This window comes from Gymnogyps californianus, chromosome 6 (assembly GCF_018139145.2).
Source record: "Gymnogyps californianus isolate 813 chromosome 6, ASM1813914v2, whole genome shotgun sequence".
NCBI lineage: Eukaryota > Metazoa > Chordata > Aves > Accipitriformes > Cathartidae > Gymnogyps > Gymnogyps californianus.
In genome coordinates this window covers 31,256,224-31,282,320 of record NC_059476.1, presented here as the reverse complement: position 1 = coordinate 31,282,320, position 26,097 = coordinate 31,256,224, and the positions used below count along the sequence as shown (strand labels likewise).

Genomic DNA, 26,097 nt, shown 5'->3' with positions numbered 1-26,097 from the left:
CCCAGAGCTCCGGGCGGTTGGGGCCCTGCGCGTGGGGCTTGAGGGCGAGGGCGGAGGAGGAGGAGGGCGAGGGCGCGGGCGCTCCCGGCCGCTCCCACACGGGCTTCGGTAGGTCGGCGGCGGGAAGAGGCAGGCAGGCAGGCAGGCAGGCGTGTACCGCGCGGCCCCGCCTCGCCGCCGCTTCCCGCCCGGATCGCTTCCCTTTCCTCTTGCGGAGCTGCGGGTTCCTGCGCCCTTGCGCCTCACGCGCGCGGTTGCGGGCCGCCTCTCCCGCCGGGTGACCGTTAACGGCCGCTGCCGGGTGGAGGGCTGGGGTCTGCTGGGGCTCCGCCGTCCCTCGCTGGCGAGGTGCTCGTCAGCTTGTGCTCCGCTCCCTTGCCCTGCGGTGGGAAAGCGCCGTTGCTGGTGAAGAACCCGGGGCAAGTAGCCTTCACTAAAGCACAAGCGTGGGCCTCTAGCCGGCTTCCAACGCCGCCTCCCCTGCTCTGCTCCGAGCAGGGATACTGGAGTGCTCTGGGTGGTGGAGGCCTGTGCTGGCTGCTGGGTGCTGCCCTTTAGCCGAGTAGAAAACGTGGTCTCTTTTAGCGCGAGTACAAATACAAGTGAGGGTACTTCCACACAGTGCAGTGTACAAAATTCTTGAGGGAGAGTACAGTTCGTGCGAAGATGCCTTTTGAAGGGAGCCTGTTAGGAAAACCCAGCTTATGCACATGTGTTTAAGTGACTACCCTGTCAAGAGGGAACAGAGGCTTCAAGTCAAACTGCTAACACAGCTGCTTCGTCTACTCGGGCATTATATTGGTAGCATGCCGCCTTTTACATGGTCTTGGTCTATTAAAGGGAGTTGTTTGTTATGTAGCTCAGACTTTTGAGTACATCTCTAAAAGAAAGTTGTTTTAAACTGTGTGAGGTCTGCTTTCAGGGCATGGGAGACAGTGTGTTGCAGCATTTTTACCAGGTTCGTTTTAGAAGAAATAAGCGATTTGTTCACTTTCTGTAGGATTGGGCTGCTAATTGGAAAATACAGGGGTTTTTTTCTGTTTAGGAATGTGGGAGACCAATGCCGTTAGGGCAGGAATAACCAGGAAGTTGGTTTATCTCTATGGGAATCTCTCTAACTAATGTGGACATCCAGGGGCTGTGCCGCAAGGCTTGTGGGAAAGTATTATAACTTGTGTGTGTATTTGTCAGCAGGAAGCTTAGTCACAGACTCTTTCAATAAACATAAACTTTTCAGGCAACTGATATTCAAATTTTATGTTGATTTCATGTTGTTTCTCTCTCCTGAGATTCCCGGAGAAGTTGTAAGGACCAGTAATAAGGAGAATGGTTGCCTTTTATCTGTAATGAGGATGGTTTATAACTGTAGTCTAGAGAACAAAGATCCTTGATAGCGAGTGATATGGAAACAAAAGCAAGAAAGGAGCTTGTTCTTAGGCCAGTTTGTTATATGGATGTTCCCACAGGGCTTCAGAAGCAAACTTACTGATTTATGTTTTTCTGGCCATGCTGTAGGTGGTTCATAGACAACTTCTGTTGTGGTGTTCATTTTCAGTTCACAGAATTGCAGTCTTCTCAGTGGCTGTATCAGTTTTGAGCTACTATTTGATTTCCATCATCTCCAGGTTCTCATTAGCTAAAGCTCAACTTCTGTACAAGCTCTTACCTTTTGTAAATGTGTAGGAAAGAAGGTGGTGAAATGTATTGTGGCAATTAGTCCTTATCAGCTAAATTATTTTCATCTGGTCCTGTAGGTTATTTAGAATACTATTTCACAGACACAAAGGTCAAATGAAAAATACGATTAACCAGTTTGCTCAAGTGTGTAGACTTAGATCAAAGTGAGGTTAACATGCTTAGCTCCTATCCTGCCTTCAGCTGTGGCATCTCGTTTATGAGCTTTACTCAATTATCAGCTGCTTGCAGTATCAGGCTATGTTTGCAGTACACCTTTGTGAATGTATTTGAGACTGAGTATGGGACATGACAGTGTGAGAACAAAGTGGATCTCTCCATGGGTTCAGTCACACAATTGTATTTGGAGTAATGGCAGCACTGTAGCTGTCCTCTTTTCTAAACAAGACTGGATTTCAGCAAAATATTCAACAAGCTGTGTGCTGAATGGTAAGAATAACTAAATCAGTATGTTAAATTTCTTAATCTTTAGATATTGTAAAAGAAAAGATAACTAGGGATTTTTGCTTGCATGTTTTTATGAATGAAATCGTGTGTACAGTTTACAGGCACTTTACCAATCTCAGCAGGACCCTACCACATTTTGTTTGCTCCAAATCCCTTCTGGAGGCAAGAGTAACCACACTGCCTGAGGGTATTCAAGAAGAGTAAGAACCGGAGTCCTATGCCCCATTCCAGTATTCTTATGTGGTAAGTGGTGAGCAGTTGAAGCAAAATCTGTTTGTCAGAGGAGATTAGAATTCACATGCTTTAGAATGAGTTCTAGCAGGTATGAAAATGGTAATTGCAATAATAAAAGATTAACTGTATCTTCTTTGTTCCTGTATAGCATATGGGGTGCCATCAGAAGATTCACATTTGAGTAGCATCAGTAAAAAAAAAAAATCTCTTGGATGGATTCAAAGGCAACTTTTTGTCTTCACAACCAGAAGTTTCACTAACTTTTTGTTAGTTTCATATTGAAAGTTGGTCTTAGGCCTGCATCTGAAGAGAGAGATACATAGAGAAAACTTAATACCTGTGTGGTAGGAACTGTCTGTAGGATTCATGGACTTTGCAACAAGGTCATATTCAACTGTGTGTGCATGATAGGTATAAGTTTTTACTTAAAATCTGTGAAGTATAGGTGAGGGAGACAAACAAGTTGATTTAATTTCCTAAGCTTCTTCTAAAACATCTTTATATTTTTTTTAACAGATTTTTTTATTATATATAAGAACAATAAGAAACACTGTATTGTGCCTTCTTGAAGCAATCCACAATTTTAAGGTGTAAATTATCAATTTCATAGCAAGTGGAGTCAAATTTATTTTAAGGTGTAAATTATCAGTTTCATAGCAAGTGGAGTCAAATTTATTATGTGTGAAATTTTAAAGTTTTATTGAAAAAAGTGATCCAAGACAGGAATCCAGTACTTTCTGCTTTAATCCATGATATTTGAAGTATTAGCTATTTGAGAATATGTAGGTGACTAGGATGATCTTTTTCCGATGTCTGACATCATTAATAGTGGTATCATAAATGGAAAATATATTTTTATTAAAATTAAAAGGTCTGTTAGGTTCAGCTTAGTGTTCTCTGTCAAAGTTTGTCGATTTGGGTAAAATGTTCGGAGGATGTACTGGTACTGAATTCTCTCAGAAGCTGGGATAGCTATCCCCAGTTTGCATCCCAGTCTCCTTACCAGCTCACCAAAGTAGGTGAGAGAGAGCAGAGAAGCTGGAAATTAGGGGTCCCCACAGGGCTCTGAATAACTCTGCCCCTTGTCTGGCTAAGCCCCTTTGAATCCAGGGTAACCCTGGGATTGCCTCCAGTTCAGAGACTTCGGAGTCTGAACATCCATTAGACAACATGCTCAGGAGGAAAGCTGATCCGTGCAGTGGTGTCGTGGTTTAACCCCAGCCAGCAGCTAAGCACCACACAGCTGCTCCTTCACTCCCCCCTCCACTCCCAGTGGTATGGGGAGGACAATCGGGGGGAAAAAAGGTAAAACTTGTGGGTTGAGATAAGAACAGTTTAATAACTAAAGTAAAATATAATACTAACAATAATAATAATGAAATAATTGTAATGAAAAGGAATATAACAAAAAAGGGGGGGGGGGGGGGAGGGGAAGAAACAAGGTGATGCACAATGCAATTGCTCACCACCCACTGACGGATGCCTGAGCAGCGATCTGCCCCTCCTGGCCAGCTCCCCTCCGTTTATATACTGGGCATGACATTCTATGGTATGGAATATCCCTTTGGCTAGTTCGGGTCAGCTGTCCTGGCCATGCTCCCTCCCAGCTTCTTGCACACCTGCTTGCTGGCAGAGCATGGGAAACTGAAAAATCCTGAACTTGGGATAAGCGCTACTTAGCAACAACTAAAACATCAGCATGTTATCAACATTATTCTCACACTAAATCCAAAACACAGCACTGTACCAGCTACTAAGAAGAAAATTAACTCTATCCCAGCTGAAACCAGGACAAGTGGGCAGAGAAGTAATGCCTTTGTGGTAAACCAACTTTCTTCTGGGAACAGAAATGGATTTTGAAATACTCTGCAAATGGAATTACAGTTGTTTCAGCAAGCTTCGTTTTAAGCTGTCAGCCATATCACATGAAGCATTTGGCAGTTCTTACCCTTTGCTTAAATAATTGATTGAGATAAAGTCTAAATACTGGTAACACTTACATATGAAGACATTTTTTTCTAGTGATTCGAGAAATAATGTAGCAAGTTGTAAAACTGAGGTTCTAGCCCAGTGTGATAACTTAGAATATTATACAAGTTGAAGCAAGTTCTTGTTCCTCTTTGAATTGCCTACATGAGTAACTATGTTTCCCTTCCTCATTTCACCAGAAGTTGCAAAAAAAAGCTTATTTTTCTTGGACTTTAGTGTTATGCTGTATTGCTTTATGTAGACCTTGGTAGCCTAACTAAATAGGTGAGCACTGGGGTTATTGTCTTATCCCAAACTGTTGCTAAAGAAAAAACTGTTCAGCCTCTGAGTTAACAGATCTGTGGGTGGTTGAATAATAGTTACTGGGAGAATGGGAGAGTATGAATCTGTCAGGAATACTAACTGTAGTCCTATTCATATTCGTCTCGGTTGAAATCCTGTGCATGTCTCTGTTAAATAGAGGGTATGCAGGTAGGCAGCAAGTATGTAGGACTTTACAGTAATCCTACTGGATTGGAGCTGCCTGCATATTGTGGCAAAGTATGTTAAAATACTATCAAATAGCAATCTAATTCTTTTGCAGGTCTTTAGCTCAAGATATTCTCAAGTTTTATGGATTGTATTTTCCACCTTCACAATGCTTTGAAGTAAAACTTCATGTATAATTATTTCTGGCATGGGATGTGAAAGTACAGAGGAGTTGGCTGTTTCTTTATCTGCAGGAAAATGTTGTACCAGCATTGAGTCTTCAGAATAATGGGGGGAAATGTTGATAAAGCATGTGATCTTTTAAATATGTATATTTTTATAAAATAAATACACTATAGTTTAAAGAATCTAAGGAATGATTAATGTAATTTGAGCCGAATTTTCATTTCAAATTTGTGACTAAGTTGTTATACTCTATTTATCACTTAGATCTGAATCTAAGTGCCACACTTCTTGGTTATATTCTTCCCTTTTTATGCCAAGCCAGTACATGATATAACAGGGATGAAATGAGAAGTGTGGCGCAGTTGTCTAGGTTTACATGTTGCTAGAGGGCTGGCTATGTTAGGTGCTATTACAGGCAACACATGAATTAGGTGAATCCCAGAAGATTACTTTAAATTGTGACCTGTCTATGTAAGCAGTTCTACAAAATGAACACTTGACTAGATATCTTCATTTCAGTCATCTCTTTACAACCAGCTGGAGACTAAAGCTGACAAAAAGGCATTTCACCGGCAGCATAAGGTATCAATACTTAGATCTATTGGTTTGGAGACTAAGGAGGAGCCAGCTCAATTTAAAATTCTGGTAAAAACCTATGAATCCCTTAACTGAGGTCTGAGAGAGAATTTTTCTTTCCTTTATAAATAGCTTCGGCTGTGTTCAGCCATACCAAAGCTGGAGAGCAGACTGGCAGGTTTTCTTTATTTGCTCCCTTTGCCTTGATACAAAAGAACCTGAATTTGGTGGTTTTCCAGGCAGGCTGCAGAAGTTAGATTTGCGCATGCTCCAAATCTGAGATATGCTTTCTGTAATGCTGCAGAGTTGGAGAAGAGGTATACGGATTATTTCTGGTTGAGATAAAGACTTTAAAGCTTCCAATACTTCATGTTATTAGTGAGATGCTTAGGTACCTGTCGTCTGATTATTTAACATTATTTTTATATATTATTTTTGCATTAAAATTAAGCATTTTCATGATTGTTAAATTGAAGTATAAGCCACTAACATCTTGTTCATATATAAATAGTAACTTTTTTGCCCGTCTGTAGCACTGTAAAAGTAGGGACTGAAACTAATAAGTGTACAAGCAGGAAGTTGGTAGGTTTAGCCTGGTAAGGACTTTCTTTAGGAAATGCTAGCGTAAAGTGAGAGTCTTGTTTTCTATACTTGAGGCACTGCTACAAAAATAATCAGTAGCTGAGCAAAATAATGATTAAATTTATTATTTAAGCAATCATAAGATTTTTTTACTTTTCCAGACCTTCTGCAACAAGATACTGTTCTTATTTTACAGTTCTGGCAATAGAATTGTATAGGCTGTTTTCCAGAATGTAAGTTTGACAGGGATTCCTAATTCTCTCAGTGAAAGGTACTTGAAAAACCCTCAGTAAGTGGACTAATCTACCAACATTTCAGAGTGTCAGAGGGCAGTTTCCTGAGCTTTTAAAAATGTTAATAATTCTGCTGCAGAAGTCAGAAAATATTGAATAAATTCTGATAACTGCCTCATGAGTAAATACAGTTTTGATTGCCATGAAAAGTGGTGGTGCTTATGTTTATCAGCTTTAAAGACCGTCTGTCTCCATCTGTTTATATTGCTGCTGTGCATGATGACTGAGGTTGCCAACTGGTTACTTCAGCTCCGTGACAGAAGAGATATAAAAAGCTCTTCATGTATACAGGAGATAAATGTCCTCATCTCTTGTTTAGATAGTCTGTAGATATGCAGAAATTTTCTGTGCCATTTTTTGGTACTGGTGCTGTCAATATATTACTAATAGGCATTTCCACATAATATAACTGAGAAATATAAAATATGCTTTTTATAACATTTATTTCCTGTAATTTCACTTCTAGTTTTCAGATGGGTGGGACAAAAAGTAACTTTCTCTGGAGCTTGCAGATCTGATCCGAAGCTTACTGAAGTCGGTAACAAATTAATCTGATTTCAGTGACCTTTCAGTCATCATGGCCCGTCATGAAGTGATAGAGGCTTTTGCAGGTCAATATGAAGGCTTTTCCTTTCTCAGTTCCTGTATTGGTGAGAATCTGCTAAAGCAGCTGTTTTGTGTCTTTGTGGAATAATCTTTAGCTTTTGCTTGGTTTTTCCTCACTTCTAGTTTAAAAGAGAAAAGAGGAGATGATACAGTTACCAAATCCAATATATTGGAGATTCCTATCTAACTGTTAAATGTGTTTGAGATTAGCTGATGTAAAAAGCTAGTTATGGGAAAGCTGACAGGTATACAGGCATAAAAACCTTCACAGATGCACTGTGAGCATGCGAGCTTTGTTCTCTTAAATAGGGTTAGGATCGAAAGTACTTTAGTCAGTTTATTTTCTGGAAATTATACTATTTTTTAGAGAATTGGTCTCTATTTTAGTCAACACAGCAAACAACAGATGGCAGAATGTATGGGTTGCCAGGAGTGAACTAGAATTGTTTGAAAGTAGTATTTACAATTGAAATTGGTTTTTTGCAACTCTTGGTGGCCTTGGCTGTCTGACTGAAAACTATACCTGAAATCTTAACAGCCTGGAATCACAGCATCAGAGACTGCAAACCAGTTTTTTCTTGCTTTAATACTCAATTGACAATCAGAAGTTGTTGACATAAAGTGCATATTGTTTAAATAACAAACATTAAAGCTCTTACAAACTAGAGAATCCTGGTCTCCTGGAATGCTTTTGTTTGCATTTCTGTTAACAAAGTCAACTTTGTCATCTTTCACTTTGGAAGACTGGTTATGGAAATCCATATTGTGAAAATACGTTTGAATGCTTAATCCTTTGTGAAGGATGTTGGTGGATGAAGCCCAGTTCCAAAGGAATTAAGAATTGCCTCTCAGGTTTGTTGGTACAATTGAAATTGGCGTTGTTCATCAGAAAAGTCCAGGAGTACATTGGCTGGTATTTTTCAACTCATGGATTTCCAAAAAAAAAAAAAATTAAAAAAATCACTGATTATGCTTAATGCTAGAAAATGTGTGTGTGATATCTTTTCTTAGTCATCTTTCACAGACCTCAAGATTGTTCATGGTACCCACTGGATGTAGAGATGTAGTGCAAAAAGACACTGTTACATAGCTCAATCCAGAGGAATCTCAGAATGGGAAAATAGGTCAGAATAAGAAATACTTCTGTTTTAATTAAATTGTCCCATCTTGAGCACATTTGAACAATTTTTGAAAACACTGTATTTAAAAAAAGTTAGACCAGAAGGACTAGAAAAATATCTGCCTTCTAGTTAAATGACTTGGTTTATTAATAACGTCCTTCTGTGGAAATGCTGGAGTTCATTAAAATCACACGTTATATATGGTGTTGAGATGCCCATACGGCAATCGTGTTAAGTGTATAGCCATGCAGTGCCAGACATAAGTGCCAGCTCATGGACTTGTGGCAAAACCTGCACAGACAAAAGTCTGTGTATCCTGGAATATCTTCTGGAGGCATTGTTGCTGTCATTGTTACTTGGTGCTGGTGTGGGAGCAGTGGGCACCTTAAGGAGCAAGGGTGGGATGGGCCCAGTGGTGTCCAGAGATGTGAGCAGCATCCAAGGGTTATTGGCAGTTGATGTGAGAACAGTTTGGAATTGCTGCCATAAACCCCCAGCACTGCTGTAGAATCTGATTTAGATAAACATTTATTTTAATTAACAAGCTGAAGATTTTGTGCTGTTTAAGTTTTTCTTGATTATTATTCATTGTCTAATCTTGTCAATGTTGGCAAGGTAATGCCAAATTCATCTGTTCTACTTTATCTCTTCTGTTTTTTCTTTTGAAAGTCAGTAGGTTGAAGGTAAGCTTATTTTGAAATACTTGTAAGGTAGAGCCTCTGCACATCATTGGTAACAGATTTTCTGATTTCAGAAGGAGTATTATATTGCTGTCCTCTGACTCAATCAGTTAAAATCGTCATGGAATTTGTAAGAGCTTATCTGTGTTTCTTTTGTTTTGTCTTATCAGTTTTTCAGATAAGCTGGTGTTTGTCTTTGCCAGTTAGTTTTCCTTTACTAAATTAATCTAAATAATGTACGTTTTTAGATTGTTCAATTGTCATTAGACATCAGCTTTCTTGAACAGAGTGTATGCTCTATGTTCATCTCAGGTTTATAATCTACATTAGCACTGTGGCAGTTACATAAATAAATGTAACATTGCGCTGTATAAGCAGAAATTGAGCTTCTTCCTCACATGACAAATACCTCATGAAGGTAACAGAGGAGAAGGAAGGAAAAAGAAGCCAGTCTCCTTCACTGTTCTGTTCCCCCTCTATACTTTACGCCTCACCTACCAGTGAACCCATATTTGTAGTGCAAGTCCATTAGTGTTATTTAGTTTTAGGTTTAATTTATTCTTGTTTATTACATGGCTAATTCACTGAAGGTTATTTTAAGTCAAAGAAATTAATGGGCCTGTTAACTAAAAGAAAAAAGATCTCTTATTTGGCAAAACATTGTACTCCCATCACCTTTTTTCTTCCAGAGCAGAGAATCAGAATATAGAGCACTGCCTCAGGACTTAAATATTAAAATAATTCTTAATGTTTTGAAAATTAAGGCTTAGTTGTGTGTGTAGGTTCTGCACAATACATAAGGTAAGAGAAAACCTCTTTCAAATAGTGTATGAGGTTCAAGAACTAAACAAAAAAAAGTGACACCAGGTGCCCTGTGTTAATGCCAACTTTGAATCATTTGATTATTTTATACTAGTGTAAGTCAGCACCTGAGGCCTCAAGTAGGGAATAAAAGCATTTGACTGAGGAGGACAATAAATTTTATATTGCAAGAAGAGAGAAAAATCACAGATATAGAAATGGGATAACTAGAGATGATGAATGTTAAAATCTCAATAGGTAAGCTGAAAAGTTGAGATGAAAAGGATAGTTTTGTGACTTATCAAAAAGGCAAAGGATTATGCATTGAGGAATGATAGTGCAATGTTTGAAGTATGAAAGATTCACACAGAGTGAGTTCTCCACTTGTTTCAGTTTACTGTGTGAGCCAAAGTGAATTACTTAATCTTTCCTAGCCTCAGTTCCCATAAGAAAAACAGATGATAATTTATTCCCTACTTCTTAAAGGTATCGGGAGGACAAATACATTAAATATCACTTGCAACTGAGCTGATTATGCAAACTTGTATGGTCCTAATATCTGCATGAATATAAGCCAGAAATTGCAGAGCATGAACAGTATTTATTCTCAATGAGAAACTCATGGAATTTGCTTTTCTAATAAACTGATACAGTTTTTCTTTCCTGTCAAACTTAGGTTTTCTCAAGAAATACAGGAAAGTCTTAGATTGTTTTCTAAGTGATAAGTAAAATACTTCTTGTCTTGAGTGTTTATCCTTTATCAGAGCATACTAAATTTACTCAGTTGTTTTCCTTGTTAGGAACAGAAACAGTGAGCTCTAATGGAACTACAGTTCATTCACTTTATGTTGAGGTTAATGAAAAATGTAAGTTATGTCGGATTTTCCAGGTTCTGTTGGATTAAAAGAATCCATAGAAATTAGTGTTAGAGAAATAAGCAGAAGTTCTCTTGGAATAACAAATACTCTCTATAGCTGCCTCCATAACCTACTTTAATGTGTCAGTTTGGATAAAAGGAGTGATTGTCAAATACATTACATATGTGTTTTTCCAGCAGATTTTATTTCAATTATTTCCACACCATGTGCTTAACGTGTCTGAAAATCAGTTTTTTGGCAAGTCTTCATCCAGCAAGTTGGATGATGACAGGTGAAGAGAAGGTAATATAACTTGACCTGTGACTATATTTGGTTATAAAACTTTCTAAAAAGCCAAGTAAGGTGAAATTACTCAACAAACAAAGGGAATAGATACTGGAATTGGCATGAGTTCTTTGGGAATGTGCCAGTGTAGGTATGATTGTGCCTTTTTGCTGAGAATGTCAGATCAGCTTCTTTGAAGCAGTGTAATTCCTTGAGCTTTGCGCTTGCTTTTTCTATTTTGTTTTCCCATCATAGATCATAAGATAATATAAAATCTGGAGATGAGATGGACCAAGGTGACTTTATCAGACCTTTAACTGCATGGACTGCTAATTCCGTTTGACCTGTTGGGAGTACAGACATTGCAGTTTAGCTATTCCCCAGTCTTCTTGTGTACAGCAATGTAACCCCAGTGGGCAGAGCTCTGACTTCTCAGGCATGAGGCTTTCATTCCTACACTAGGATAATCAGTTAAGATCTGTCGTGGTTTAACCGCAGTCAGCAACTAAGCACCACGCAGCTGCTTCCCCCTCCCCCCTCCCAGTGGGGTAAGGAAAGAAAAAAAAAAAGTAAAACTCGTGGGTTGAGATAAGAACAGTTTAATAACTAAAGTAAAGTATGATACTAACAATAGTAATAATGAAATATAATAGTAATGAAAAGAAATACAACAAAAAAAGCAAGGGGGGGGGGAAGGAGAAACAAGTGATGCACAATGCAATTGCTCACCACCCGCTGACCAATGCCCAGTTAGTTCCCGATCCGCGCCTCCCGGCCAACTCCCCCCTGTTTATATACTGGGCATGACGTTCCATGGTATGGAATATCCCTTTGGCTAGTTCGGGTCAGCTGCCCCGGCCGTGCTCCCTCCCAGCTTCTTGCACACCTCCTTGCTGGCAGAGCATGGGAAACTGAAAAGTCCTTGGCTTAGAATAAGCGCTACTTAGCAACAACTAAAACATCAGCATGTTATCAACATTATTCTCACACTAAATCCAAAACACAGCACTGTACCAGCTACTAAGAAGAGAGTTAACTCTATCCCAGCCGAAATCAGGACAAGATCAAACCTCTTATTGCATCAATGCTTGTAAAGCACTACTAATCCTGAAGATCAATGACAAGCTTTCTTCCAGTAGTGCTGCTCTTGACATCTAGTTCTTGACCTGAGAAGTCACTATTTCCTTCTTAGGATAATGCAATTAGACTACTCTTGAATTACCATGAGTACTGTTATTAGTATGAAGCGTGGTGGCAAATTTCTATCATGGAGCCTGGAACAAGGCTGGAAATCTAATGTAATGTGGAAAACCCTAGATAACTTTTAAATGGGAGCAGCTTCAGTCCCCGCTTAACTGTGTTTTGATTCATACAAGATGAGCAGTTGAATAGGTCAAAACCTATTCTTTCAAAGTCTCAATAAGGTTTCCCCACCCCTTTCTAAGATACTAATGTTGCCTGCAAGAGTGAGATTTTCTCTTTTTGAAAGATAAGTTTGAATCAAGACATTTTTTTATGGTCTTTCATTTTATGATGTTTACAGTCTTAAGAAGCTGGGCTCTGATTGGGGAGCGAAAAACTTTGCATAACACCACCATTCTATACAGCAGTACAGTACAAGTGGCTTTGCATTGCTCAGCAGTGGAGGATCCTACTGATGGACAGCCTCCCTCTCTCCATTTTTACATGCCCAGATTAAATCTGGGATGCCCACTAAACAGGGTGTCATTTCAGGGGTACTTGGAGAATGGTATCTGCATAGAGTAGCTTTCAAGATCAGGGCTTCAGACTTAAAAATTACCTGGATTTAAAATGTAAGTACTTGTATTCTGAACACTGGGTTTCCCAAGTTAAAGGGATAGGCGTAGGTAAAGGGACTTGACAGCTGGTTCCCATTTGGGATTAGAATTTTAACTTCCTTGAGAGCTGGTAGAGTAAAACTTGTTTGTTTGCCAAACTGAGAAAGGAGCATCAAGTAACACCATAATGTATAAAAGAATTGAGAACTGTGTAATCATATTGTGTAGTTCTTAATTCTTTTATACATTATGATGTTACCTCTTCCTTCTATATTTGCCTTTTTTTAACGAGGAATACAATTTAAGTGGACACTGCTTTGGATGGTTTTCTTCCCAGCTTCATCAAATCAAGTACTTGCACTTGCTTATTTTGTGAAGATTAAAGCCTTCCATCCATACCCTGTCACTTACTGATTTTTTCTCACTGTGATCTGACTATTCAGTTTTCTGCGTGGTTTTCCTGTTGGCAGCTGCAGTTCGTAATACATTGTATAATATATTGTAATGTCATACAAGTTCTTGTTGAGAAAAGCTTTTAGTTAACATGTTAATATTTTGGTTCTCACTTGTCACTGAATACCTTGTATTTAATGAATGAATATTGTCTTTATTTTGGGGAAGATGCCTTCAGTTATTTTTTAACCTGATTTCCGTACCATAAACTGAATCTCCGTTTGTTGCTTTAGCATTGTGCTGACAAATGTGATAGCTTAGCAGTTTGTTTTTATGTGTTTTTACTTATCTCAGATTTTTCTTCTGCTCCAGTGTTTCGTAATGGTTACCAAGAAATGTTGCCATACTTCATTTAATGTTTGTTGTTACGAGCTCATGGCTCCTAAACCGCCATTAATTTGGATGGTATATCAGTTTTAGCTGCAAGATAAAGCTTTATATATATAGTGTAAACATTAGTATAGTTCTTGCAATGAGATGTCAGGTAACTCAGAACAAACTACTGCTTTTCGAATTCCTTTCTCGTCAGTTGTAAAGGTTACTAATCTCTGGAGAAAGGTAATAGGTCACATGTTTAATGTAATGGCTTTTTGTTTTTTCTGCTTTATCTGCTAATTTTAAAATCTTTTCAAGTAAGCTCGTATAAACAGGTCTTAATGTGAAATTTATGGGAAGGACAAAATCAATGTGTATTTACTCATTACCTGTTACACGCTTAATACTACAATAGCTGATTATTTATATTCCATGTGCTTCCTAATGCAAGCAAGTAAAATCTGGAGTTACTCAAATCATTAGCTAAATACGTAGAATAGTTTGATATGGAACGGATAGCAAGTTCCCTGTATTTCTTCAGCTCCCTGCAGTAATCATGGTTTATTTTACCTCTCATTTTCCTCTTTCAGGTCTTTACAGAAGGTAAAATTCACCTGTGTGCACATGAAGCTGAAGTACCATGAGTCATACATAGTTGTAACTGTCTTTCTGTAAAAGTATGTCAGTTGACAAAGAATAAGGGCAGGTTACAAAAGACTATTCAGAGCTACTTTGGTACCAAACTCATTTGTGTATTGGGGCATTAAACAGAACTCTTAAAAAGATAAATTTCTAACATTGATACTGCCATTTCTGTTCTATATGAAAACTTCCTACTAGTGTTTTAAAAATATTTTTCTGAAGACTACTGTGATTTTAGCTTTGTATAGCAGCTCACATGGTTGTGTGGATAAAAAGTACACTAGTAGCCACATTGGCCTTGTGTACGCTGTCAGCCATATTGTTTCTGTCCTAGTAAAGATCAAGTATAGAACTTGCAACATTTGGCAGACAGAAAAAAAATGTATCTGCAAACAGGATTACAGTTCCAGTACACAAAGGATTAAGTAAACTGAGCTGAGCATTTGTTAAATCTAGTCTTTCCTCATTATATTGAATTATACTTGGAGGCAATTTATATTTTTACTTCAGCTTGGAGCAGCTTCTGCATGAAGACAAATGGATAAATAGATAGAACTCTTTAGTTTCCATCCTTAACTCTTCATACTTCAGGAGATTCGAAAGTTACTCAACTTAAAATTTCATGGTTCCTTAACATTTTTGTGCTGTTGATTTTGTCAACATAGTTTAGTGGTAAGATTGATCATCTAGCGTACAAGCTTCTCTCTGAAGAAAGGTGCTTTCCTCTAAGTGGGTTGCTGGTGTGTGTGAACATGTTAAGTCTGCATATACTTGACTGGACTTTCTCCCAAAGCACATGATGGAAGAGTTAGAGTGGGCAGAATATTCCCAAGTATTAAAAGGGTGAGGGGGAAATAAATGATGTTGAAGACTTTTCAAATTAGCTGTGAGTCAGGCAGACAGGGCTGGTCTCAACCCCTTAGTGTAATACACCTCTAAAATGAGGACTACGTAGTACTGCAAGTAATAAAATAATTTGTAAAAGTTATTGAATTAAACCAACTGAGTGAAGGTACACAGCAATAGTCACATTAGCATGGTACAGAAAATAATTGAGGTATTGCCTCTAACGTAAAAATGGTGAAGAAAATGATGGATCTTTACTGAGAACATAGGTACAAGAAGGTTTTTATCATTGGTTATGCTGCTATGCACTATGACTTACAACAGTAGAGGGAGACCCAAGATGATTTGTAACACCATACCTTGAGTTTTTTGATTTTGCTTGAGGTGTTTTCAGACAGTTGAATTACCATGGAAAAGGGTAGATAGATGTATGGGTCATATAAATCAATGTTTCGAGCATTTTATTCACAGACTCTGTTCAATTGTGATGATTTCATTTAACTTTTATGGGCATAGTAGGATAGAAATTGTGATCTACAGTTTTTTTTGAAGTGTAATCAATCAAATTATTTTGAATAACTAATCTAAGTCCATTGCTGCCTTAAAGTCTGTGAGTTACCTCTTTGAAATAGGGAAATTTGCATCTAAAAGGCACCTTTGGCTCAGTCAGCTGTGTTGATAGTTACTCAGTGTCACCTGTTCTCTGTTAAAGCTTAACCAGTTTGCTAAACTAACATCTAAACCATTGAAATGTAAAGGCTTATATATTAAAAAGGTAATGCTACTTTCCTTTATGTATCATATCTTAATTTTTTGCTAGGTAAATGCTAAAGGACTTAAAACTTTCTTTCTGTTTCCAGAAGCTTCACTGTAGTTTTCACTAACTTGAAATACTCTGAAATGTTTATCTTGACTTTTCTGCAGTGCGCTAGTAAATTAACAACTTTACTCCTTAGCCATAATATCTGTGAAAGAGCATTTGTTTGGCTGACATTCATACAGTTCTATAAAGAAGTTGGTTGGTATGTTGCTTCTGTAGCCACAATAAGGAACAAGTGTGTGCAGTGAACCATCTGTGATCTTTGTGGTGCTATTCACTACTGTATGGAGCCAGCTTGGCCCAAGTCTGAAGGTGGTATTTCCTTAAGGGAGCCTTTTCTCTGAAAAAATCTTAAACCTCTCAACTTCTAGACAGAAGAGCATATCTTTTTCAGTTGTTAAGGCTGAAGTGTATTCTTGGGGTGTGTGTGTAGTGTCTGCAATAGGAAGATCCTGAAATAACCTGGAAACTGCTTTGCATTTTCAAGAACAGAAATACTAGGGATTTGGATATAAAAGTCAGTACTGTCATGTAGTTAACATCTGGGGTCAAGGGGTTTATTTAAAATACAATGCTCACATCAGAAGCATGTGTTATGAACTTTCCTTTTGAGACTTTAGATTTATAGAAATTTTGTGTGAAGCCAGCTATTTAGTATATCAGATTACCAGTTACTTTGAACCTCACAAAAATACACTAATAATACCACATGAAGGATGTAGTTGCATACTACAGAAACAGGTAAAATGTGCAGAATGTGGCTCAGTGTGGGGAAAGAATAGAAGAGGTCTGGTGCCATAGGTTCAGGCCTGTCAAAAAATACTTGCTGTTTTTTCTGTTTACAGGAAGGTTAAATATTTGCTCTTCTGGAGAGATCCTGCATAAACAGTGAGGAGGTAAATGAAGTCCTGATTGAGCTATTGGTCTAAAGAGGTCTTGTCTTCCATCTGGCTTCCTCTGGAGCTGCTTGTGTAGTTTCTAGTTTTGCACAGCCTTGGAGGATATCTTGATCTAGTGATGACTTGTGTGCTCCTAGTATGACTTCTTTGAGTGGGTGGCTGGTTTTTTTAGTTAAGACGTCTAACTTGAATTGTTTAGTGATGCTGATGAATGAAAAAATACCCCACTTGCCTTAAATGCAAGAGGAAGTGCAGCTTTTGTTAAAGTCTACTGCTAACATATCCACTTGTGGTGGAGAGTGAAAGGCATTTTACTAATGCTAGTAGATTACTGATTTGTCCCACCTAAGCAGACTTAAGAACGATACCTTTTCAACACCCTGTCTTCCACAGTACGAAAGCACAACACAGTCTTACCTACAGCTGTTGTCCAAAACATTGATGATATCCCATTTTTGTCTATGAATGTGCAGTCAGCATCCAGTTTTTTGTTAGAAAACTTCATCTTTTTTGAGTGAGGCTTTTGTGAAGGTGAGAAAATAATAGTGCTGGTTTTGTATTTTAAATAATTTTTTTCTGCCATAGCGTGGAAGCCACATAAAATATGGGAGAGTAAATTGTCTTTCCCAAGCCACTAAAGCAACTGCAACTGAGAAAGGAGCAGCCTTTGATTGTGGCTATCTGTGCTATAACCAGTTAATCCCAGTGATGTATGTAATTGTTGTGGAAGATGGATTCTAATAACTTTCATAACGTGAAATACCAGCTCACATGATTTGAGCCTAAATAAGAAATTTTTTTTGAGAAATACACTGGATTTATGCAGGAGGATGTACTTGATTAATATTATAATGCCTGTTGCACAATATCATAGTGATGTTCTGGCATTTGTATTACTAAGTCAAGCTGAAAGGTATTTGCTGTTCTAGAAATAGATTTTGCAGAAATCCCTTAAATCAAAGCCCAGTGAATTGTTTCTCAGTTTAGAAAAAAGTTCTGTTTTCCTGATTGGTCAAAAAATTCAGTTTAAGAAAACAGAAAGGACTTTTACAAGAAGAAAATAAAAGCTGATGCTAGCCTGATATCTTGGTTTCTTTCATCTTCTGATCCTAATAAATCAAATCTACAAGCAGTTAATCTGATGGAAATAGGGCTGTTAAGATTATGTTTCTTTGACCAATTGCCTCACTTTCATCTTAGGTCCTGTATTGTTTTATCAGCCTCAGTTTATCAGAAGATTTAAGTCCTAAAATAGATTTTCATTGGTAATGATACCTGTGGATAATTTTCTGCAGGCTTAACCATTTTTCTAAAAAAAGCTGTGATGATGTCACTCTAATATTGTGAGTTTTTTGAATATGCCGAAATATCTGGAAGAAGTATCTTGACAGAAGGTATAGCAGTTTAGTTGTTTAAGTAGTTCTTAAACAAGGGTTTGGGGAATGAGTGTTCTTCAACAAAACATGCACAGCACTTTGTGTATCTTTGACCTTTTACCTTTATCTTTCTTTCCTACACAAAAGGTCACTGTTCTTCAGGACTTTTAACTTCTTTTGTTTGTAACAGCCGCTGTATGTTCATATCTCCTTAATTATGTGGTTTTATGTATTGCAAAACAAAAATCAATAAATAGCATTTACTTAAAAGGAGATCTCGCAAGTCACAAAGGCAGTGAGGAAAGAATTATCCAGTTAATCACAAAAGCCTCTACCTTTACTCTAGTTTTCAAACACAATGAAGACCATCTCAGTGGCTGAATTGAAAATGTATTATCAGTGTTCAGATTTTTGCATCTTTTGGTTCCAAAAAATAATCCTTTTAAAGTAAAATGGCTGATGCACCTGCTAAGTAGATGCCTCCATATGATCCAAGCTTGTATTTATGGAAGAAATGTCCTTATTTCAGATCAAGGAAACTATTTTCCTTTTAGAGCACAACTGTAGAAACCACAGGCCTTGATCCTGCAGACAAGTAGGTACACATTAAATATTAGCGATGCCATTTGATTGCTTGCCTTATTTATTTTAATAGTTCAGTAATAGTTATGAAGAACAACTTAGTGTTTCTGGCCTTTTATTCAGTATTTTGATTTAACATTTTAAAAGTGTTAGACTGTATGGAACTTCTCAAAACACTGATTTTGGTTTAAATTACCGATCTCCCTACTTATGCTGCAGGAGTATTTAGGAAGGCTTCTATTGCAGTGCCTAAATCATAGGTGTTTCATATTCAAAAAAGTGTTTTGTTGCAGAAAGCTGCAGATAAGGAGGAAAGTTTGGATACATGTTGTTTTATGGCTATATATTGCTGAATACAGCTTTTATGTATTTGTAAACCAGCTGTACCTGTCTTGAGGCCAAATGGTGGTGTTGTCCTCTGGTAATAGCCAGTGACAAGAACTAAATACTGAATAGATTAGTATTGCTGCTATTTAATATAAATAATAAGTACTAAAAGAAATTATGGTCAATAATAATCTATATTCAGATAGCATTTAGAGGTAACTTGATACTAATTATTACAGGTACTGCTGTAAGCAAATGAAAGCTTGTGACTTTCATAAATTTAGATATTGACTAGGAGGATTCTTGCTATACCACTGTGTCTGGTCGATAGCTGCCTCTGTGCACAGTATTCCATAAAGATTAGTTTATTATGTGAGCCAAATAACAATCTTGGAGTAAAATTACATTTGGTTAAACAGGTCAGTTATAGGTAGGACTGCAGTCTTTGCCTGAAACCTTGTATTAAAATTTAGGCAAAAGGTATTTGATGATTGTTACCATCACCAAAGAAAGGATGACAAAAATAAGACCTGTAATTACCTGTCCTATCCATTTCCCCACATGTACATGTACTTTCTCCCACATGTGTGTTCTCTTGACTTCTTGTTAGGTCCCACTAGCCTAGTCTAAAGCAATCTACTTAAATCTCCTTGAGCTGCCATTCACTTAAAGGTATAATCTTCTTTTAAGCCCATATGATACATGCCTCACTTTTATGTAGAGTATAAGATTGCTTCAGCTACAAGTTGCTTAGCTTGATTTCTTCTGGCAGGTTTTTATTGTCCATTGGGTTCCTCTTAATACATACATATATTTGGGCCAAGCTTCTTACTGATTCAGTGGATAGGTGCTGTTGCTGGTATATTGATTCACTTGCAGTGCCAGCATGAGTTGTTGGCATAAAGATCATCCTTCTCTTTTCTTGCACAAGTTGCAAGCAAACATGTAATGTGTTCATCACTTTGTCCCAGTGTTGTTTCAGATTCTAAGTGTATGAAGCTGTTACTACACTGCTTGCTGTTTCTTCAGTTTTTCAAGGTTATTGTACAGCTACAGTACCTGACTTTTAAAAGGACAAAGTTGAATTTTGGAGGAGGATTTGAGCAGCATGGTAAAAGTGCCAGAAGAGTTTCCTGTGGTGTAATCAGAATTCTGCACCCAGAGGTTTATTTCTATTTTTCCTTTGGTTGGCAAGTGTCTTAGTAGATTTTCTACTCCAGCATTATATGGAATGAACTGTCATAAAAAAAAAAAACCAAACCAACCAAACAACCCTACAGCTTGAATTGAACTGAAAGTAAATACTCTGAAGATGGCTATTAATAACTCAGTTTCTTCTGTTGTAAGGTCAGTGAAACAGTCCTTTAATTTTGTTTATACTACAGATAGGTGAAATGTAAAATCAAGTGTGCAAATGAGAGAGGGGAAAGCTCGTAGTAGAAGTTAAAATTTAGAATTTAAAAAATATCCTACTTTATGTATTTGTTATCTACAGGGCCAGCTTTTCAGCAGGTAAAGGACAATATCATTGCTTTTGCGTATTTTAAGAATCAAGTTATTAACTACTTACAGGTTAGGATGTTCATCATCAAGCTGTACCAAATCAAAGCTGCAAGTTAAAAGCATATACTGTTTTTACCCCAAAAAACTTCAGTGTTGGGGTTGTATGAGAATTCCAGAGGGGAAATGAAGTTACACTTTTGCATTATATTGCTCTAATCCTTTGTCTTCTGATGCATTGCTGTCTGTTATTTCTGTAATTTTATTTATACCTTGAAGCTGTAGTGTATAACAGACATAAAGAAACTGTTACCCAGAGGTGGAGTTAGTGTGGTTTACTTTCAGTGTATAGGGCTTAAGTAAAGACTTGATGAAACTATATTTGGATGTAACTTTTAAAAACAGGGATTTAGGCATCTTCCTTCCATTAATATTCAGGAGTGATAGGAAGCTGAAGCTGTGTCACCCTCTTTAGAATACCTTGGCATAAGGCTTAAGTGATTATCATGGTGAGTGGATACTATTAATGAATAGTGAAATATGGAATAAAAGTAATGAATACTTCTAAGGTATTTTAGGGGTAATTTAAGGCCTTGTATGTAGCATCACACAATGTTCCTAGAGTATTTAACTATTGGAAGAGGATTTTTAAAGCTATTTTTAATTTTGTCCTATGTGTAGCAAATCACTAGAGATTAACAAACTGTTAATGACGTGGTTGTTAATTTTAAAAACCTTTAAATTTAGAATTCCTGTCTTACTGTTTAGGTCAGGGGAAATACTTTATGGTACATAGCGTATTTCTTGTAATAGGTATATTAAACTTTAGTTGCAGTGTCTTGCGAATGTAAAACTTGCTGATGTAGTTACTGTTTTTTAATAGATCATTGACCCGTCAATCAGACTCTGACCATTTCAGAGATAAAAAGCTAGGCTTTCATTGGCTATTATGAATAGAGCACCTTTCCACAAATTAAGAAATGGTGTAATAATTAACAGGTACAATGGATATGTGCATTCAGGTTGCAGTTATATCTTTATGAGCTTTAGCTCCTGTTGTCTTTGGTGTAGTTAACCCCCTGTCTACCCACAGGTAATTTAAATGCAGTATAAAAATGGATTTGTTCTGTGGCAGTGGCATTTTGCTAATATGCTTGATATTTTTTGCTCGTTTTTGAAGATCTGTAATAAGAGTTGTTCTTTCAGACTTTTTCTTTAAAACAAGGCACAGAACTTCACTAACAAAACTCATTAAATAAGTAATAGTACTGTTCTAAAGAAGCATAGCAAAGATTCTTTAAACAATTTTGCATACAGAGAATTTACCCAAACTTTAATTTTTTTTCTGATTCACAGACTTAAATGATTATAAGTACTGATGATTCCTGGTACTGGATTTTGGTATCTTTGACCTGAAAAGTTGCTTGGAAATTGCCAAAGTAGGTCATTTGATAGTGGACTCATTAGGTGAACTAGGAATTAGGCAGAGGTCACTTACCATTCCTAAGCTCTAAATATCTTAAGAAAAATTGAAATTTTAGGTTTTGAAAATATAAGTGATATTTTAGTTGCAAAAATTAATTAAATGACATCAAAATTCAATTGCTTTGATATAATATACTTGCACTGCAAAATATGAATCAGGAAAGAAAACTCTAAGTTTAGAGAAGTTATGGAACTGGGAAGTTAAGGAAAACATTCTGAATTTATGTATAACTCCTATTAATCTTTAAACATGACAAAAACCAAAAGAGAAGTGATAGTTAAAATGAGAGGCTGATAAAATACTATATAACTTCTTGTTTCTTCTGAACCAAACTTCTGAAGTTTACCAAGGTATGGAAGTTATTTTTGTTTTGAAAAGTGTTTTCCTGTTAAAGTATTGTTGGCATCTTAATTGGTGCTATTAATATGATTTCACATGTTTTGTATGCAATACTGTTTCAGCTGTGTTCTTATATACCAGGTATTTATTCAGAACACGTTTGTGTAGAGGCTCACATCTTTACTAAACTCATTTTTGTACTAGAAGTTGGCATAGCTGTCATACTATTGTAAATTCAATTTAATCTATTTCAGGGAAATTCAGTTGCTTAATGACATCAATTGTCCCTATATGTATACAGTAGTAGATCTTGGCAGTGTTCACTTTGTGATCAGTAGCTCACAGATTTTTGTCATTCATGGGGTTTTAGTACTGTAGTAAATAAGTCACCATTTATTATTCATACATTTTTGTCATGTCAATGCTACCTAGGTATAAGGTGTGCTTATAAAAGCAAATACTCAAGTAGTTGTCTAAAAAAAGTATTTTCAAAGTACTCCTTAATATTAGTCACAGATCTTAATGTATGTTTATAAATTTAGATGTAAAAAGATGAGTCATTCTGGAAGAAAACGCAGAAATTTTTCAGTTACATTTGGCAGTGTCATGCCTACTGTAACTTGAGTCCAAAATACTGCAGTTGCAAGAGGAATTAGCTTTTTTTAGAGTATACTGTGAGACTATACCAAGATCTTCCAGGTCCAAAAAATAAAATCCTCAAGGAAAAAAAGGTGGAAGGGCACAGTAGTTGTCTTTTTCTTTCCTATTTATAATATTTCAATACATGTCCAAATAGGTAGTTTACTTCTTCATAGAAGATGAGGGCTAGTGGGATGCATTTCTGATCCAAGAGTGGCTTACATTGAGACTCTGGAATGCAGCCTTCCCTGTTCCTAACCTCATCTTCATAAACCTTCCAGTTATTTGTTCCTTTATTTTTTAATAGTTTGTTCTTTCGTTAATCTTCTCATGCTGCAACGTACCCTTACTTTCTTTAACCAGAGAGAGAGAGATATAACTGCTTTTTTGCTATATTCTAATCCTTACACACATACTAGTTAATATTGTAGTGCAAGCAAAACTACTTAAAGCAAACCGCAAAACTACTTAAAGCAAACCACAAAACTATTTAATCCATAACAAATGAAAATCGTTAAACATAACTCTGCTGTAATCTTTATCTCCCCATTTCTTCTATTTTTTCTTATTTAAATCTAAAACTCTTGTTTTGCCACAAGGATCTTATCTTAATGTAAGAAGAATTCATCCAGTTGAACCTCAAGGATAAAAATAAAAGTACTAAACAGATTTTATGAAGACCACAAGTATGCCAAGATAACAGCTTTGTCTAATTCAGACTCTGCATAAAGAGTTTGTGTATGTATACTGAGAAGAAAGTTTGGGGTTATTGGGATGCATTTAGATTTACATTTTGTTGTTTTCATAGATGGGTAAAGCTTTCCATTACAAATAATATAGTAGCGCTTGGGAATTAAAAACAAAGCTAGTTTTAATATGAGGAGTAGGCAGAAGTACAAACAAAAACCCCCATGCTTGAGTATGATTCTTCAGTGGTATTTTTCCTTCAAGTGTTAACTGACTAATTCATTGTTCAACCCTGATTATAGGAAGAATACATTTCAAATATGATACAGGATATCTCTGGAAGTGGAGTGAAATAAAACTGCATTTCTAGGATCTTAAACTTACTTTTATCATGAACTTCAAGTATTGAAAAGGTATGTTTAGCCTATGAAATATGTAATTATCTAAAAGCTTTCCTTTGTTACTGTTTTCTGGTTTTAAGCTATAAAGTGCAAAAATTTGCTCTAATACTGTATGTGAAGCCCTGCATTATATTTATGTGAAGTAATCTAGGACACTTGACAGCTTTTTAATTTTGAGTACTTTATGGCATCTTAAGCACCAACTTTTCTATGAATACAAAATCTCTGAAAGGTCTTGCCACTCCAGGTTGTAAGCTGGCCTCTAAATGTACTGTTCTAATGATCTCATCTATTTAGCAACCAAATTGCCCTTCCAGTGTCCTCAGAACTCATCAAGAACTGAAGTATTCAGTGGACTCATTTACAGTGTAGTTGAATCACAGTTTTTCCTTGTAAGAAAACTTAGAAGAACTGTTTGTTATAAGCTTACTCTGAGGGTATAGAAAGCAGGTAAGCACATTATTTTGTCCTGGACATATTTTAGTTCACTTAAATTAAGATTTCTGTCTCCCTGAAGCTTGATGCACAAATGCTTGAGAATTTTTGCAACAAGATAGACTGTAATAAGATGGTATGTTATACCTGTGACAGGTCGGTGTTCAGCCCTTGTAGAAGAAGGTGAAGATTGAAGTGAACGAGCTTCTCACTCTACCAAAGCCCAGTTTGGAAATGACTGATTATTTCATTAATCTCTGCATGGTATGCAAGTTCTTTAGAAATGGCATGGACTTGTGTCAGAATTCTGCTGTTCAACCTCTTTTGTACTATAGCACATATGTGGAAGAAATCTTTGGTAATTCATTTGAACCTTTTATTCACTTGAACCTCCTTATTAAGAGACATTTATTTTGTTATAGTATAGAGTACCTAATTAAGAAAGCTACTCATCTGTAACGGTTGTAACCAAGGTAGTAACAAATGAAAAAAGCTACCAGTAGACTTACACATTTTGAAATGGAAGAGATTATTTAATCTCATCAGTTAGGCTACACTTTTAAAGGTCATTTAAGTAGTGGTAACATTTTCTGTTTGTCATAGGGGATCTGTTACTGAGGTTGTTTTTACATCATGTATTGGGCAGCCTTTTATCTACAAAACTTAACATCACTTCTTTAGGGATTCGACCTCACTATCACTTTGCTTTGTCTTTCCCTTCTTACCTGATCCATTATTTTAGTGTTGAACCGTAAATTCTGTCTTTTTGGTTATTTGTGTATTACCATTCTTTAATTATATAATTTAAAACTTTCACAAGTATGGGAATTGTCCCTTAAAAGTTGCATTCTTATGAGCCTAAATTTAAATGTAAAACTGCAGAAGTTTGGATACTCCAATCTTTTCAGTATTATTTGTTTTGCAATGAGCATAAAACTGAGCGATACCAGCTACTGTGTTTTGCAGCCTCTTTGTATTATGACATGATATATCTAATTTTAGTGGTTGTATATTGTTTTTTCCAGTTACACCTATAATATACCAGAGATCACTGTTCCAGGATGTTTATAGTTTTTCCATGTTACTGAGCTTTATGAATGTGCAGATTTATCGACCCCTAGTGGGTTGTTAGGAAAATGGCTAATTTAGTAAGAGCTAAATGAAAAATGTAAATCTTTTTCAATACTGTATCTGTTTCAATGCTCTTTTCCTTCTATTTGCAGCTGGATTAGCTCCTGAATTTCATTTCTGGTGTTCTGTTTCCTATCTCTGCAGAATTGCCTATTGCAGCAACTTCTATTCGCAACACTCCCAAAACATGTAGCTAGGTGTCTGCATTTTAATGAACACTTGTAGCTGTAGCTGAGTATTTTAAAATTATAGTGTAGCAGAAATTTAAAAAAAATAAAGGGTCTTTTGTTTTGTGCTGTGTAAGGTGGGCTTATTTTTAATTAGCTAGAAAAGCTAGTAACTTCTTGGGTAGTATGATACTATATAAATGAATTAAAGCAAATTCTAAATCATCTGCTCAAGTTTCACTGACCTCTTAGTGCTTATTAAATAATTATAACTTATCGGTAATATCCTGAAACCTTTAATTTCATAAAATAATCACTTAATACAGTATTTTCATGCTAAAACAGCATGTAAAATATTGCATTTCTAGCAAACTTTGAAACTAATTTTAAATAGCTCTAGTATTTTTAATCATTTAGTTGAAATTGTAATTTT

At 36.6% G+C, this 26,097-nt stretch overlaps 1 long non-coding RNA gene across 1 annotated transcript; it reads left to right on the top strand.

The window, feature by feature from the left end:
- The first annotated feature begins 448 nt into the window (after positions 1 to 448).
- On the top strand, positions 449 to 25,889 carry LOC127017661 (uncharacterized). Its single transcript, XR_007766633.1, has 4 exons — positions 449 to 2,124; positions 2,237 to 2,385; positions 23,833 to 23,943; positions 24,523 to 25,889. It is a non-coding gene; the product is annotated as an uncharacterized LOC127017661 (long non-coding RNA).
- The last annotated feature ends 208 nt before the right edge of the window (positions 25,890 to 26,097 follow it).